This window comes from Amblyraja radiata, chromosome 9, assembly GCF_010909765.2.
Source record: "Amblyraja radiata isolate CabotCenter1 chromosome 9, sAmbRad1.1.pri, whole genome shotgun sequence".
NCBI classification, from domain to species: Eukaryota; Metazoa; Chordata; class Chondrichthyes; order Rajiformes; family Rajidae; genus Amblyraja; species Amblyraja radiata.
Genome location: NC_045964.1, coordinates 24,561,993 through 24,577,799, shown reverse-complemented (window position 1 = coordinate 24,577,799; position 15,807 = coordinate 24,561,993). Strand labels below are relative to the sequence as shown.

At 40.8% G+C, this 15,807-nt stretch overlaps 1 protein-coding gene across 12 annotated transcripts in view; it reads right to left on the bottom strand.

Moving 5' to 3' along the window:
* The window catches only part of gphn (gephyrin), a 458,009-nt gene that overhangs the window by 212,997 nt on the left and 229,205 nt on the right, over positions 1-15,807 (bottom strand). The window lies entirely within an intron of this gene.

The following is a 15,807-nucleotide window of genomic DNA, read 5'->3' as shown; positions in this document are numbered from 1 at the left end:
AAAAGCCTTTTTAACCATCATATGTAACTGTGATGTTTAAGAAGGAACTGCAGATGCTGGACAAAAATGCTGGAGAAACTCAGCGGGTGAGGCAGCATCTATGGAGTGAAGGAATGGGTGACGTTTCGGGTCGAGACCCTTCTTCAGATATGTAACTGTGATGCCACTTTCAATTAAATATGTACCGATACTCCCAGATCCCTCAGCTCTATAACACTCCCCAGAGCCCGACTGTTCACTGTGTAGGCTCTACCCATGTTTGTGCTCCAAAAATGCAACACCTCACAATTTCTCTGTATTAAATTCCATCAACCATTCCCCAACCCACCTGCCCAACCCATCTAGATCCTGCTGCAATTTTTGACAACCATCTTCGCCAACTATAATACTACCCACTTTTGTGTCATCTTCAAACTTGCTAACCATTTCATGTACGTTCTCATCCAAATCATTGATATAGATGACAAACAGCAATGGGCCCAGCACCAAACCCTGAGGCATACCACTAGTCACTGGCTTCAAGTCCCAAAAGCAACCTTCCATCATCACCCTCTGCTTCCTTCCATTCAGCTATCTCTCCTTGAATCCCATGGGATCTGACCTTCCAGAGCAGCCTCCAATGCGGAACCTTGTCAGATGCCTTACTAAAATCCATATGTCCATACCTCTTCCTTCATCGACCTTTTTGGTCACATCCTCAAAAAGTTAATTCGTTAGACACGACCTCCCATGTATAAAACCACATTGACTATCCCTAATCAGTCCTTGTCTATGTAAGTGCATGCAAATCCTATCCCTCAGAATACTCTCTAATAAGTTTCCGACCACAGACGTTAAGCTGGCCTGTAGTTCCCAGCCTTTTCCCTGCAGCCCTTCTTGAATAGAGGCACAACATTTGCCTCCCTCCAATCTTCCAACGCCTCACCTGAATATAACGACGACATAAATCACAGCGAGGGCTTCTGCAATTTCCTCTCTAGCTTCCCAGTGTCCTTGGTTATATCAGATTTGCTATGTTTGCTATCTTCATTCTCATTTTCTTTTAACCATCCATCATTTGACTTTTCCTCCTTTTGTGCATTGTCCAAGAATGACATTTGCTTCACTCTCTTATGCAACCACACTAAAAAAGAAACTGTTACAGACAGCAACATATGAAAGGGCTGCATCTGCGCCCAAGATGAGGTATTCCATACCAGGACATCAGAGATGTCCTCTATCTTTAGAGAATGGGGGTTCCCCTCTTCTATCATAGATAAAGTCCTCACACACGTCTCCTCGGTAACCCGCAGATCCGCTCTTGCTCCCCCTCCCCCAGTCACAACAGGGACAGAGTCCCCCTAATCCTCACCTTTCATCCCATCAGCCGTCGCATACAACATATTTTCATTTGGTATTTCATTTGGCATTTTCGCATCCTCCAACGGAATCCCACCAATAGTCATATCTTCCCATCTCCTTTCTGCTTTCTGCAACTCCCTGGTTAACTCATCCTTTCCCACCCAAACCACCCCCTCCCCAAGTCCCTTCCCCTGCAACCGCAGGAGATACAACACCTGTCCCTATACCTCCTCCCTCGAGTTTGGCCAGGGACCCCGACAGTCCTTTCAGGTTAGGCAGAGGTTCACTTGCACCTCCTCCAACCACATCTACTGTATTTGTTGTTCCAGGTGTGGACTCTTATATATCGGTGAAACCAAATGTAGACTGAGCAATCGTTTCGCTGAACAACTTTGCTCTGTCCGTCTTGGCCTACGTGATCTCCTGGTTACCAAACAGTTTAACTCTCCTTCCCATTCCCTTTCTGTCTACCTTTCTGCCAAGGGCCTCTTCCATTGTTAGAGTGAGGCCAAATGCAAATTGGAGGAACAGCACCTTATTTTTCACTTGCGCAGCTTACAACTCAGCGGTATAACTTCAAGTAACCCTTGCATCCCCTTTCACTCCGTCCCTCCCCCACCTTAGTTGTCATACTCATTTCACTGTCATCCTGTTGAGTTTCATTGTCTGCATATCTTGCTATCTCCTAGCCCACAGCCAACAATGGACCATTGTGGGCTCCACCTTTCCTTGATCATCTTTACTTTTTTGAATATATCTTTTATTTGTTTGTTTTATATCTCTCTATATCACCATCTATATCTCTCATTTCCCTTTCCCCTCAGTCTGAAGAAGGGTCTTGACCCGAAACATCACCTACTCTTTTTCTCCACTACCTGGTCCGCTGAGTTACTTTAGCTTTTTGTGTCTATCTTCGGTTTAAACAAGCACCTTCCGACACACTGAATAGAAAAATAGTTTTTTGGCACAGTGCTGCCTTACAATGCCAGAGACCCGGGTTCGATCCTAACTTGCTGTCTGTATGGAGTTTGTACGTTCGCCCTATGACCACATGGGTTTTCTCCAGGTGCTCCGGTTTCCTCCCATGTCTAAAAGACGTGCAGGTTTGTAGATTAATTGGCTTCTGTAAATTGTCGCTAATCTGTAGGATAGAACTAGTGTACGGTGATCGTTGATCAGTGGGGACTCACTGGGCCAAATGGCCTGTTTCCTGGTTGTATCTCTAAACTAAACTAAGCTAAAGGAAAAGGGAAATCACAACTATGGTGATATACTCTGGGCTCCGAATAAGTCATAGGAAGAACAAACAAGTATAAATACAAATTTCTGAGAAGTGCAAAATTAATTAAACTGTAATAGTTGGGTATTTCAATTACCCTAACGTTAATTGGAACAGTACTAAATGAAAAGGTTACAGAAGTCACAGAATTCTTGAAATACGTATATTCTAATAATTTTTTAAAATCAGTGCAATGCAAGCCAAATAAGAGGGGAGGCAGTACTTATTTTTAGGGAATCATGTGGTAAAGAGGCATTGCGAGAACAAACTGGGGGCAGTGTTCATATTTTAACAAGCTTGGCATGGTTGTAGAAAAGGCAAAAATAGATTGTGAGACAAAAGTGCTGGAGAAACTCAGCGGGTGCGGCAGCATCTATGGAGCGAAGGAAATAGGCAACGTTTCGGGCCGAAACGTTGCCTATTTCCTTCGCTTCATAGATGCTGCCACACCCGCTGAGTTTCTCAAGCACTTTTGTCTACCTTCGATTTTCCAGCATCTGCAGTTCCTTCTTAAACATAAATAGATTGGGAGAGATGTTTTAAATTGGTGCAAATTCCAATCTTACAAAGTTGAGATATGATTTAGCAAAAGGAGATTGGTAAAACCAAATGGAGAGACAAGGAGGAGAGAGTGATGGTCCAGAATTTATACCCATTAGAAAAAAGGTTAAATGCTCCCATTGCCCATCTCCCATCGATATCAAGCAACATGCAGAGCCGGATATAACAAAAGAAAGTAAAACTATATATATCAAACATCTACATAGCAGCAAGTCTGAAGGAGCTTAGAAGATTCAGGGTGTAATTAGAAAGGAAATTAGAAAGGTAATGAGGGTGCATGAAGAAATGTTGACAGGTAGTATCAAGGAAATCCCTGATATTCCATATGTAGGTGAAGGTGTGGAGGTTTAGAAAGGAAACAGTAGCTGCCAATGGAGATACAAAACAGCAGTGTGGGGAAATTATTGCAAGAGATTCTGAGAGAGAGAATTGATCTACCAGCATTTGGATAAGCAGGGACCGATTAGAGATACATTTGTACTATCTCAGTGCTATTATCATGTTAGTAATCCAGCGGTCTAGACAAACAATTTAGAGACATAAATTCAAATCCCACTTGGCAACAGTGGAATTTAGATCCAGGTAATAATCTGGAATTTTACAAGAACATCTGGCCATTAGTAACACTGATCACGAAAACACTGGATTATTTCTAAAAAACCTGTTTAGTTCACTGATGCCTAAACTGTCTGCGCTTTGTGAAATGAAGATTTATTCTGTCCCTCAGGATTAATTTCCTACTGGTTTGAAATTAGTTGATTAACTCTGCAATAGTTTTTAAACATTTTGTTTGTTATTCATTTTCAGAATGTAAACATTACTGGCAACGTTGGCATTTATTGTATGTCCCTAAATACTCCCAAATTAAAGAGGCAGTTAACAGTCAAGCATACTGGTGAGTGTGAAGTCACATTTGAGGCAGTCTTTTTTAGACTGGCAGATTTAATTTACGGAAGGACACTGGTTAACCAAATGGGTTTTTATGACCATCCAGTGAATGGTTACAGTTATTTTTAAAAGAAATTATAGATTTGTCTTATTTAGTCACTTGAATTTGAGTTCTGCAGTTGTCACGGTGGGATTCAAACATAGGTCTCCGGATCAAACATTCAGAATCTAACTGCTAATTGAGTAACTTAACTACCATGCTGTCAAACGTGCAGAATCCAACAGTCATCCAATCCTTCAACATTTATTGTCAAGAGAGATTTGCCAACCTATAATCAGAGTCTCTGCAATAACCTCCTTTGCTTCTGTTTAACTTGGGAAATATTTCATCGAGGCCAAACGATTTATCCTCTTTCAAAGATGCTGAACCCCTTGGTACACAAAAATGCTGGAGAAACTCAGCGGGTGCAGCAGCATCTATGGAGCGAAGGAAATAGGCAACGTTTCGGCCGAATCCCTTCTTCAGACTGAAGAAGGGTTTCGGCCCGAAACATTGCCTATTTCCTTCGCTCCATAGATGCTGCTGCACCCGCTGAGTTTCTCCAGCATTTTTGTGTACCTTCGATTTTCCAGCATCTGCAGTTCCTTCTTAAATGCTAAACTCCTTAATGGATCGCCCGTTTCGTTTGTCCCACTCAATATTTTTTTGCTATTGTCTTCCTTAATTCCATCTGTAACGGCAAATGTCCAACTTTTCCAGTACCTCTTTTCCAGTTGCCATTACTACACAGGTAAGTAGGAGTGATCTTATGCAGACCTTATAGAACAGATCATCCAGTCGTTATTTCCAGTTTAATTGGTTGTTTATTGAAGTAGATGTACAAACAAAGAGATGAACGTACCAGGTTTTCCTTATTCTACACGCAAGTTGTAGATGTTCTGTCCCCGGTCTGGCCTGAACTGTATGCTCTCCCCATGTGCCTGTCACTTCCTGTTCCCTATGCCCTAATATATACCCCACTCTGTGTATCTAATGACTGTCCCAAGTGTCCAAAATAATACTGCAAGATATATCCAGACAAAATAATATAATATGCCAACAGTAGCTAGCCTAAACATAAATGGCTCCTACACCCTAATTGTCTTACGTATATAACGAAACAATTACCAATAAACATTAAAAGGAGCTATAAAAACTTTACACATATTAAAAGAAAGGTATGTACTATGTGTCGGCATCTAATCTTATTTAGTGATTCAATCTTCTTCTCTCCCTTCTTTTTATCCTTATCTTGCTGCACATCACAGTCGGGCCACCACAGGAATCGCAGATAGTCAATATGCTTTTCTGATACCTTGACCTGATGAAACATTGCTTTGATATCAGCCATCAAAGCAACCTGTTCTCGTCTGATTCTGATGAGATCTCCAATGAGTGAGTTGGTAAGGTCTGGACCCTGCAGCAGTTGGCAGTTAAGTGATGTTCCTTTGAAGACTGCTCCACAGTCAAAGCCAACCCTTAAGTTTCCTTTCCTTGAATGATACAGAATGTACCAGAGTTCTCCATCACTTCGATTCAGCTGGTCCACTGGTACCATTTCAGCATAACCATTTTCAATCATTTCTGTGAGGAAAGATGTATATTCACATCATGGCATTTTGTATTCTTGCCAAACCTGCGTTTTAGGCTCTGGATGAGCTGCTCTCTGCAATGCAATGGTTATTTGGCATGCTGCCGCTTTCTTGTTTGAAAGGTAAGTCTAGACAATAGTGTCCATCTGTCATCTTTGCTGAGCGATTCATAATATCCAAGAACTTTACCTCTTCTCTGGACATTTCCTCTGTTTCCTTGCTGGTTCTTTCACTGAAGTCGTGATGAAATTGTTTGACCAGTAGCTCCTCTAGGTTTACAATGGATATTCGATAGTCAGCAGCAGCAGGACAGCCATTTTCATCCCTGCTGTTGTTGTCTCTTCTCAGGGGACATTGATGACCCACCCAAGTAGGGTCCTCACAGCGTATGGTCCATCTCCTTGGCTGTTGACCAACTCCCAAGGTTCCAATCCATTTGAAGCATTTGTCCCAATGAGTAGGTCAATGCCAGTGTCCATTTCAGGAATCCTGATATTCTTCAAGTAAGGCCATTGTAAGATGTCTTCCTGCCTGGGAATATTTAGCTGAGAAACAGGCATGGTCTTATGTGTGAACACATCAGATAATTGAATAAAATTGTCTTTGGCCAAACTAGATATTTCCAAACCTGAGATATGATGACTGATCACAGGCTTCACTTGGTTCATGGTATACAAGAGAATATTGGTCTTTTGTTCTGTAATGTTCAGCCTTCTCATCAAGCTTTCGGTGCAAAAGGCAGATGAACATCCATGATCCAAAAATGTATCTGTTTGCAACACTGTGTCCCCCTTGTGGCTCTTTACCTGTACTGGTACAGTGGAGAACATGCAGGTTTCATCACCGGCCCCAATATGCCCACACATATGAGGTGAGGGAACAGCATTACTCACAATTGGTTTCTCATTCTGTTCTGTATGCTCTGGCTTCTTCTCTTTGTTCTTTTGTTCAATGTGAAGTATTTCAGGATTATTTTGGTTGCACACATCACAAGTCAAACGACTTGCAGTCTTTGCTCATGTGTCCTATCGTCACACATCCAAAGCAGACTCCCTTCTCCTTTAAGAAGTCTATCCTTTCTCTGTGCCCCTTCTTCCTGATCTGTGGACACCGCCACCAATGTGTGACTACTTTTATTACAGAACAAACAAGAAACCTGAGAATTGGTGATAGATACATTTATTTTCATTCCATTCGTTGTCAGATTTTCTTACACTGCTGTTTCTGCAGGTATTACAGTAGTTGAAAAAATGCTTCCTCTTGGTCCTGACCTTTCTCTTGCTTTAGCAAAAGTAGAGCTTTTGACAGTTGACATCCTCGCATCCTGGATGTTTCCATAAAGTGGATCTGATAGTATCTTCACTTATCTCTCTATGAAGTCTACCAGGACAGAAAATCTAGCTCGATGTCCACACCTTTCCTGTAGCTGTCATGCCCTATCCCTCCACTTGTCCCTGAGCTTGTTAGGCAGTTTTAGGATAGTCTTCATATTGGAAGCAACATTCATTTCCTCCATATACAGTGCATTCAGAAAGTATTCAGACCCCTTCACTTTTTCCACATTTTGTTACGTTACAGCCTTATTTCAAAATGGATTAAATTATATTTTATTATCATCACTCTATACACAATTCCCCAGAATGAAAACAGGTGTTTAGAAATTTTTGTAAAATAATTAAAAATAAATAACTGAAATATCACATTTACATAAGTATTCAGACCTTTAGCTATGGCACTCAAAATTGAGCTTAAGTTCATCTTGTTTCCATTGATAATCCTTGAGATGTTTCTACAACTTGATTGGGGTCCACCAGTGGTAAATTAAATTGATTGGACATGATTTGGAAAGGCACACACCTGACTATATAAGGTCCCACAGTTGACAGTGCACGTCAGAGCAAAAAAGCCATGAAGACGAAGGAATTGTCCGTAGACCTCCGAGACAGGATTGTGGCGAGACACAGATCTGGGGAAGGGTATAAAACAATTTCTGCAGCATTGCAGGTCCCGAAGAGCACAGTGGCCTCCGTCATTCAGAAAAGAGTGGGTTAACTTATGATGAGCGTTTGATGGCACAGGGCCAGTACTCGCTGGAGTTTAGAAAAATGAGGGGGGACCTCATTGAAACATACCGAATAGTGAAAGGCTTGGATAGAGTGGATGTGAGAGGATGTTTCCACTGGTGAGAGAGTCTAGGACAAGAGTTCATAGCCTCAGAATTAAAGGAGTTTACCTTTAGGAAGGCAATGAGAAGGAATTTCTTCAGTCAGAATGTGGTGAATCTGTGGAATTCTTTGTCACAGAAGGCTATGGAGGCGGTCAATTGATAATCTTGCTTTAAAATAGATAGCTTCTTGATTAGTATGGGTGTCAGGGGTTATGAGAAGGCAGGAGAATTGGGCTAAGAGGAAGCGATAGATCAGCCATGATTGAATGGCGGAGTAGACTTGATGGGCCGATTGGCCTAATTCTGCTCCTATCACATGACCTTATGATTACAGCATGCCACTCTCGAGTCTGCGCTAGCCTCATAAAATGTGGACACCCCCTTCTATGTATATAACCCCACCCACAAGTTTAGGAAAAAGATACAGAAATACAAGCAGTAACTAACTTAAGAATAAATAGCTCCCACACACATTTGTTCTAGATTTGGAAACATTTCAGTAAAATTGCTGCGTGAATATAAGTTAAATATTGATGTGTAAATTTGACAACATTTATTGGTTTTCAGTAATTATTGAAGTTAAATGTTTTTTATTAATTTTGTAAACAGCTAAAAAAATGTTAATAATTGAAATAACATTCATTCAAAAGATGATTTTGATTTGATAAGAAAATTAACAATTAAAGAAGGGTCCTGACCTGAAAAGTAATCTATCCATGTCATCCAGAGATACTGCCTGACCTGCTGATTTACTTCAGCACTTTGTTTTTGTTTTATAAACCATAATCTGCAGTTCCTTATGTCTACATTGTAAGTCATAGTGCAAATTGCTATGACTGAAGGAAACTATGTCACCTTATTTTACAGTGTGAATTACTGTAACTACCTAATCGAGAAAATCACAGCTTTTTGCATGTACAGGATCAGTAAACAATAAAAATACAAAAAATTGGGGTTATTTTGTCATCAAAACAAATGCCATTAAACATTAATATGCCTTTGATAAAAATTCTACTTGGATTTTAATATATTTATTTCCTAAAGCTCAAAATTACGAGTGAGGATAAGAGCGGTAAGTGATAATACAGAACATTTTAAATAGTGCATCAATAAACAGAGCTGTAATTTATCAGAGGACAGGCATTTAATTATTGGCTTCCACTGTGCTCAGTTGTCTTGCTTATCACAAGGAATCTGAATGCAAATAAAGAAGCTGTGGCCTTTAAATGAACTTTAGAATGCACTGCTGTAAATAAAATATGTTTCCATAAATCAGTGAACCTTTCAGCTTGTAATCCATTTATTCTGTCACAATTGCAAGATCCTGATGTTGTGTCATTTGTGTTTCACACACACACACACACACACAAAATAACTGAGCTTTCAATTTTGGAGCTCAAGAATTGTTCAATGTTTTTAAATAAATATATATTATTTGTAATATAAAATTCTAATCCTATTCTTTATGTGGCCACTGGATAATATAAGGAAAATGATCTATATCATGCAAATTATTTAAGTAATCTACTGTAACAAGTCTCAGATAAAGATCATCTGAGCATTTTGTTCTTAAGTTCATTCCCATTCATGTCAAGGTTTCACTTGGTGCCAAAACAACACTCTGCTGCAAAGCTGATTCAAAACATACGGACATTTTGTGGATGGAGGTGCTAGTGTTGAGCTGCACACACTCTCATGGGTTTAATGTATATTTTCTATCTTGATCAGTTCCAAAAAGCATAATAATCAGGTGCTTGAGGTCTTACTAAGCAGCAATGGAGGTGGTGCAATGCATTGGTCAGAAGGGATTAGAAAGCATTGGAGCCAGGCAGTGATGTGTGATAGACACAAAATGCTGGAGTAACTCAGCGGGACGGGCAGCATCTCTGGAGAGAATGGGTGACGTTTCAGGTTGAGACCCTTCTTTAGACCCGAAACGTCACCCATTCCTTCTCTCCAGAGATGCTGCTTGTCCCGCTGAGTTACTCCAGCATTTTGTGTCTATCTTCGGTTTAAACCAACATCTTCAGTTCCTCCCTACACAGTGATGTGTGATAAAGATAGATCAGCTGCTCAAGAGGCCTGGACTTGGAAGGGATACATGAGGAAATTGCAGCATTTGGAAATTCCTGCGGAGAAAGGTACCGAGGCCATCTAGTTGACAGAGCAAACAGCGAGATCAATCAGAAACAAAGAGACATATAAAGAAAGAGGAAAAGACAAAATGCACAGAAAGAAAGTAAAGGGCCTGTCCCACTTACGTGTCCTTGGCACGCACATTACGCGACCTCGTAGTCCCGTTGAGCTGTGACGGTCCCGCGAAGGTCGGGCGCGATTACATGAGTTCGCACAGCTGTCTGGAGCGCGTGACGGCATTTGAAGATGGACACAAAGCTGGAGTAACTCAGCGGGACCGGCAGCATCTCTGGAGAGAAGGAATGGGTGATGTTTCGTGTCGAGACTCTTCTTCAGTCTGAAAAGAAGGGTCTTGACCCGAAACGTCACCCATTGCTTCTTTCCAGAGATGCTGCCGGTCCTGCTGAGTTACTCCTGCATTTTGTGTCCATCTTCAATTTTCTTGGCCCCGCTCTGGGAGTAGAAGTGGGGGCGGATCCGGACCGCAAAGGCCGTGAGCCCCAGGCCGAGTTCGGCGATCGTTTGCCTGCTTCTGCTGCTGTTAAAGGTGAGACGTTGCGTCGCGCCCAGGTCTTGGGCCTGTCCCACTTTGGCCGTCAGTTCCGCGACAGGCTGTTGGCGTGCGAAGATTTCGTTCACTACAAAAATTTCAGTGCCCGGCGCTATGTCGCGCACAACTACATACCCCTCCGCGCTTCTAAGTGGGACCGGCCCCGCGCGACCATACGATGCCCGTGCGCCTAAACGCGACCACGCCGTCGCGTAATTTGCGTGCCAAGCACATGTAAGTGAGACAGGCCCTTAAGAGAGAAGTCGTGAGAGTGAGTAGCAATGAAATAGACAAAGAATAACTAAAAATTGTACAGAAGAAAGGAAAAGGAATGTAAATTACGAATGCAATTTCTTTCCAATAATCTGCTAAAAGTTCAGCACAATTTTTGAAAGCATTAAAAGTGAGAAAAAAGGATAAAAGGAGTAAAGTAACAATGAGGACATTTTCTACTGAAAAAGAGAACCCTCAGCCATACATTAAGGGAAAATGTGAAATGCACCATTAGTCTGTAAAAGAAAGCTTTTGGTCCCACGTCGAAGAATTAACCATTCTTTTGGTTTCTGAATGCCGCATTCCAACGGAGGGGGGTGGAAATCTCTTGAGTTTTATTTTCTGTGCATTTTTAGAAGATCAATTCTATATTAAAACTGTGATTCACAACTGTGGCAAAATACTTGGAAAAAGGACCAAGTGCAGGCAGATGAGATTAGTTTATCGTTGCATCATGTTGGGCACGGACATTGATGGCAAAAGGCCTGTTCCTGGCTATGCTGTTCTATGTTCTGTATGTTTAATTTGGAATCCGGGGAAGAGTTGAAACTGTTTGAGTGGAAGTTTGAAACTGACTTAATAACCAAGATTTAAAACAAACTCCTCAATGAGCCTTATGGGCCTGTCCTACTTAGGTGACTTTTCAGCCGACTGCAGGAGACTATGCAGTCGCCACATGATCGCGGGTGGTTGCCGGGGAGTCGCCTTCATGGTTGTGAGGAATTCACGCATTCTGGGAACTAGTCGCGGCCTCATTAAGGTCGCAGCGGATTTTTCAACATGTTGAAAAATTAGCGGCGACTAGAATGAAGCCGTCATGGAGAGTAGTGAGAATTCTCGTCTCGTAGGTGGGTCGCCAGGTGGTCCCAGTGGGTTGCCAGGAGGTCGAAGGTTCTCGTAGGTTGTAGCCGGAGCTGACAGGTGAATTTCCTTGGCTCATTGGGAAAAAAAAACGTAAGCAGTAGTTTTCAGAACCAAGGATAACCGACCGGTCATGTTAAATGTCCGCCGAACTTCACAGCCGTGTATCTTTGGCTTCTTAAAAGTTGGCTGGCTTCTTAAAAGTTGTCTCCACTCCTTCTCCCTCCTTCTCCCCCCTCCCCCTCCCCCCCTTTTTTAAAGGACTTACCGTAGACTGTGCTTAGCCGTTTTAAGTACAGCGCCAACCTTCCTGTTCATCGTGGTGCGTGTCTGTACCACCTTGGCTTTGCACCGTGTGAATTCCAATCAGCGCTCCCCCTGCTTGCCCTATCCCCCGCCTGCTATGTGTGTGTGTGTGTGTGTGTGTGTGTGTGTGTGTGTGTGCGTGCGTGCGTGCGTGCGTGCGTGTGTGTTCCACTCTGACAGTCGCCGTTCCAGTTGCCGGTTTTTCAGGCGACTGCCGGCAACTTGACAGTCGCCGGCAGTCTCCTGAAAAATCGCGTAAGTGGGACAGGCCCATTATATTAAATAATGAGACTTTTCTTTGAAAATAAATGTTGGTCATTTATATAAAGAATAAAATAAAATAATTAGGGTTTTGGATACATAAAAGCTCCACAGGTGTTTCAAACAATTTCATAAAGAGCAAAAATAACTTGAACTTTGCACCTGTGGCATTATGACATAGGCTTTCAGAGAGCATAAGTGAAATGTTGGTGTTGAATTGTTTAGCAGAAATACTTGTCAAATAGGTTTTGCAGCTTTATACCAGAAATCTGCCTTTCTGGAAAATATGGGAATTTCATTGCTACTGTTCGAACATTCTTGCCGGAGTGCTGGGAATTTGATCAATTCTATTTTTAAACCATGATCTTGTCTTTTAGTGCTCGATTCGTCAGAGAACTACAATGTATACTTGTCAGAAACTGTTCCTTTCTCTTGCACCTTTTTGAAATGAAACCAGGCTGTTCATAACCTCAGGGTCATACCAAGGTTATTTATTTTAATCATTGTACATCTGTCCCTGCCTTAGCTCATATGCTGCCGAAAACCTTAAGAATTTGATGTTTTCAAAGCATTCCTTGTTGTTGGGTGCGAGCATTGTATCCATCAACCATCTGCTGTTTGGGTCGTGGGTTTTCTGCTCTAACTTCAAAAGATCAAATGAAAATACAAAGATACTGAAGCTATTGATCCAGAGTGTCATAAATCTTATAATTAAATTATAACAAGAGATTGGGAGAATTCCCTGTCGGATCCATATTCTCTTATGATATGAACTGAGGTACACCTCCAATTTGTCATACCTACAGTACCGATAATTAGTTAATCAATTTTCAATATCTATTAACCTTATATACATCCTGACATTCAGAAATGGATAGACTTCCTATTTGTGGTATTTATGGTGCCTATTTCAACATTAAAAACTCACTAATATCCTTCCTTAATATTGGGCAAGTGAAATATTCATCTTCTGTCAAATCCATCTCGATGCAATATATCTGGTATTATATGAACTGCTACTATTTCTATTAGCTAATAGTCACAGGATCAGTTGAGGTTCAGGGCACATGAATATAACTGGCTTTGCTTTCAAATTAACTGCAGTATCCATACACAATTTATTGAGCTATCTAGAAGGATAACATTTGTACAGAACCATTCAGAACTTATTAGGAGTTACTTGAAAGGTTAATACAGTGTAAGCCATATAGATCATGATTGTAAGAAATATCACTCAACTTAACTAACCGCAGCACCTTTTTATGAACAACACAACCATAGTATTATAAAGATCAACCATTCTATTTTGGAGCCAGTGGCATGCATTCAATACCTAATAAAATAACATTATCTATGGATAAAAAAACATAAATTACAATAACATTGTTTTGCACAAAAATTCAGTGAGCATTTTACTGTCAAATATATAGGAATGAAAAATTACAAGAGAGCAAAGCATTTAAAAAGCACTCAAGATTGATATTTGCACAGAACTGCGATTAATAGTCGGGATGAACTGAATGGCATTATCAGCACAGTGAAATTCATGTTTAAATCTGTTTAAAAGATGCAAACATTGGAAAATCTCAGCTGCATGGTTTTATCCATGTAGCAGGAAGCATTAAATATCTTTGTCCATAAGAACTCAAATCTTATTTTATTTTGTTTGTTAGTGTGTATGAGAATTTGCCTCATTCTTATATCGGTCAGGGAAGGTAATGAAGGGTTGCCACTTAATTTCTGCCGTTGGGAAGTCTCGACGTAGAAGAAAGGCTTAATTTTGGGCTTCTGTTCTTAAATTATGCCAATTATGATTCACTCACAAAACCTTCAATGTGTTCAAAGAATCTAAGGCCCACTTTCCCTGTCCTTTTGCCAGAATAATAATGGGCATTGGCAAGAACTTACAAAAGACAGAAAAAACGTAACAGTGAGAAAATACATAAAAATGCCAAGGTAAAGTGAAACAAAGCAACGTTAGTACATTTTTCGAAAGATAAACCACCAGTGATGATCCTCACAAAATCCTGCAGATCAATTAAAATATACCAGGTATTAACACCATAATGAATCATTTAGTTGTCATATTTAACAACGAACAGAGACCAACAGCACCAGGTTCACTGATTCGATATAGCCTCATTTAACTTTATGAATAATACAAAAATGATGAACATACTATTCGTGACTTGTCTCATTTGACTTCAACAAAATAACTGTCAACCACTCTCTTGAATCCTCCTTCTCAGTCTAGTGAAAGCTTTTCCCTTCCACTTTTGCTTTTAACAAATTCCATGGGTCTCAGAGTCATTGTGATGATCTACATACCCACACATCTCTCTCCAAATGTTTGCAAGTGGCAAAGACAATCTATAATAGGGAAGCTCCACATTGCCTCGAATCAACATTTGAAATATTCACCGAAAGCAAATATTGAACTATAAATCCTTCAATTTTTACAATTAATGGCAAAACAGCTCAAAAGCTGACTGATTAACATTTCAGCCGATCATCTCATAGTTCTTATACCAAAAAATGGCAATACATTTTGGTTTAAATTCACAATCTATTTGCCAAATTCTTCCTATAGAACATTAAAAAAAAAGACAATATTATGAACTAGGTGTAATATCTCTAATTATTTTCTCCATGTCCATTGTTTGAACAATTTAAAATATGTCAAAATAGTTTGGTCAATGCATTTTACTCGTAGAATCAATCTGATTACCATTCTATCCAATCTTTCGCTAATAGAATGTTTTCTCAAAATGGCTTTTCAAAATGCAGCACAAAAATGTACATATACATCAGCATCAATCAATAACTGCAAAATTCAAGATTCAAGAGAGTTTATTGTCATGTGTCCCTGATAGGACAATTAAATTCTTGCTTTGCTTCAGCACCACAGAACATAGTAGGCATGACTTCAGAACAGATCAGTGTGTCCACATACCATTATATAAATATATACACACATGAATAATTAAACTGATAAAGTGCAAATAAACATATAATGGGCTATTAATGCTCAGAGTTTTGTCCGAGCCAAGTTTAATAGCCTGATGGCTGTGGGGAAGTAGCTATTCCTGAACCTGGTCATTGCAGTCTTCAGGCTCCTGTACCTTCTACCTGAAGGTAGCAGGGAGTTGAGTGTATGGCCAGGATGGTGTGGGTCCTTGATGTTACTGCCAGCCTTTTTGAGGCAGCGACTGCGATAGATCCCCTCGATGGAAGGGAGGTCAGAGCCGATGATGGACTGGGCAGTGTTTACTACTTTTTGTAGTATTTTCCGCTCCAGGGCGCTCAAGTTGCTGAACCAAGCCACGATGTAACAGGTCAGCATGCTCTCCACTGTGCACTGTAGAAGGTAGAGAGAGTCCTCCTTGGCAATCTGGCTCTCCGTAATCTTCGCAGGAAGTAGAGGCGCTGATCTTAATAATTGCATCAGTGTTCTCGGACCAGGAAAGATCTTCAGAGATGTGCACGCCCAGGAATTTGAAGCTCTTGACCCATTCAACCATCGACCTGTTGATATAGATGGGACTGTGGGTC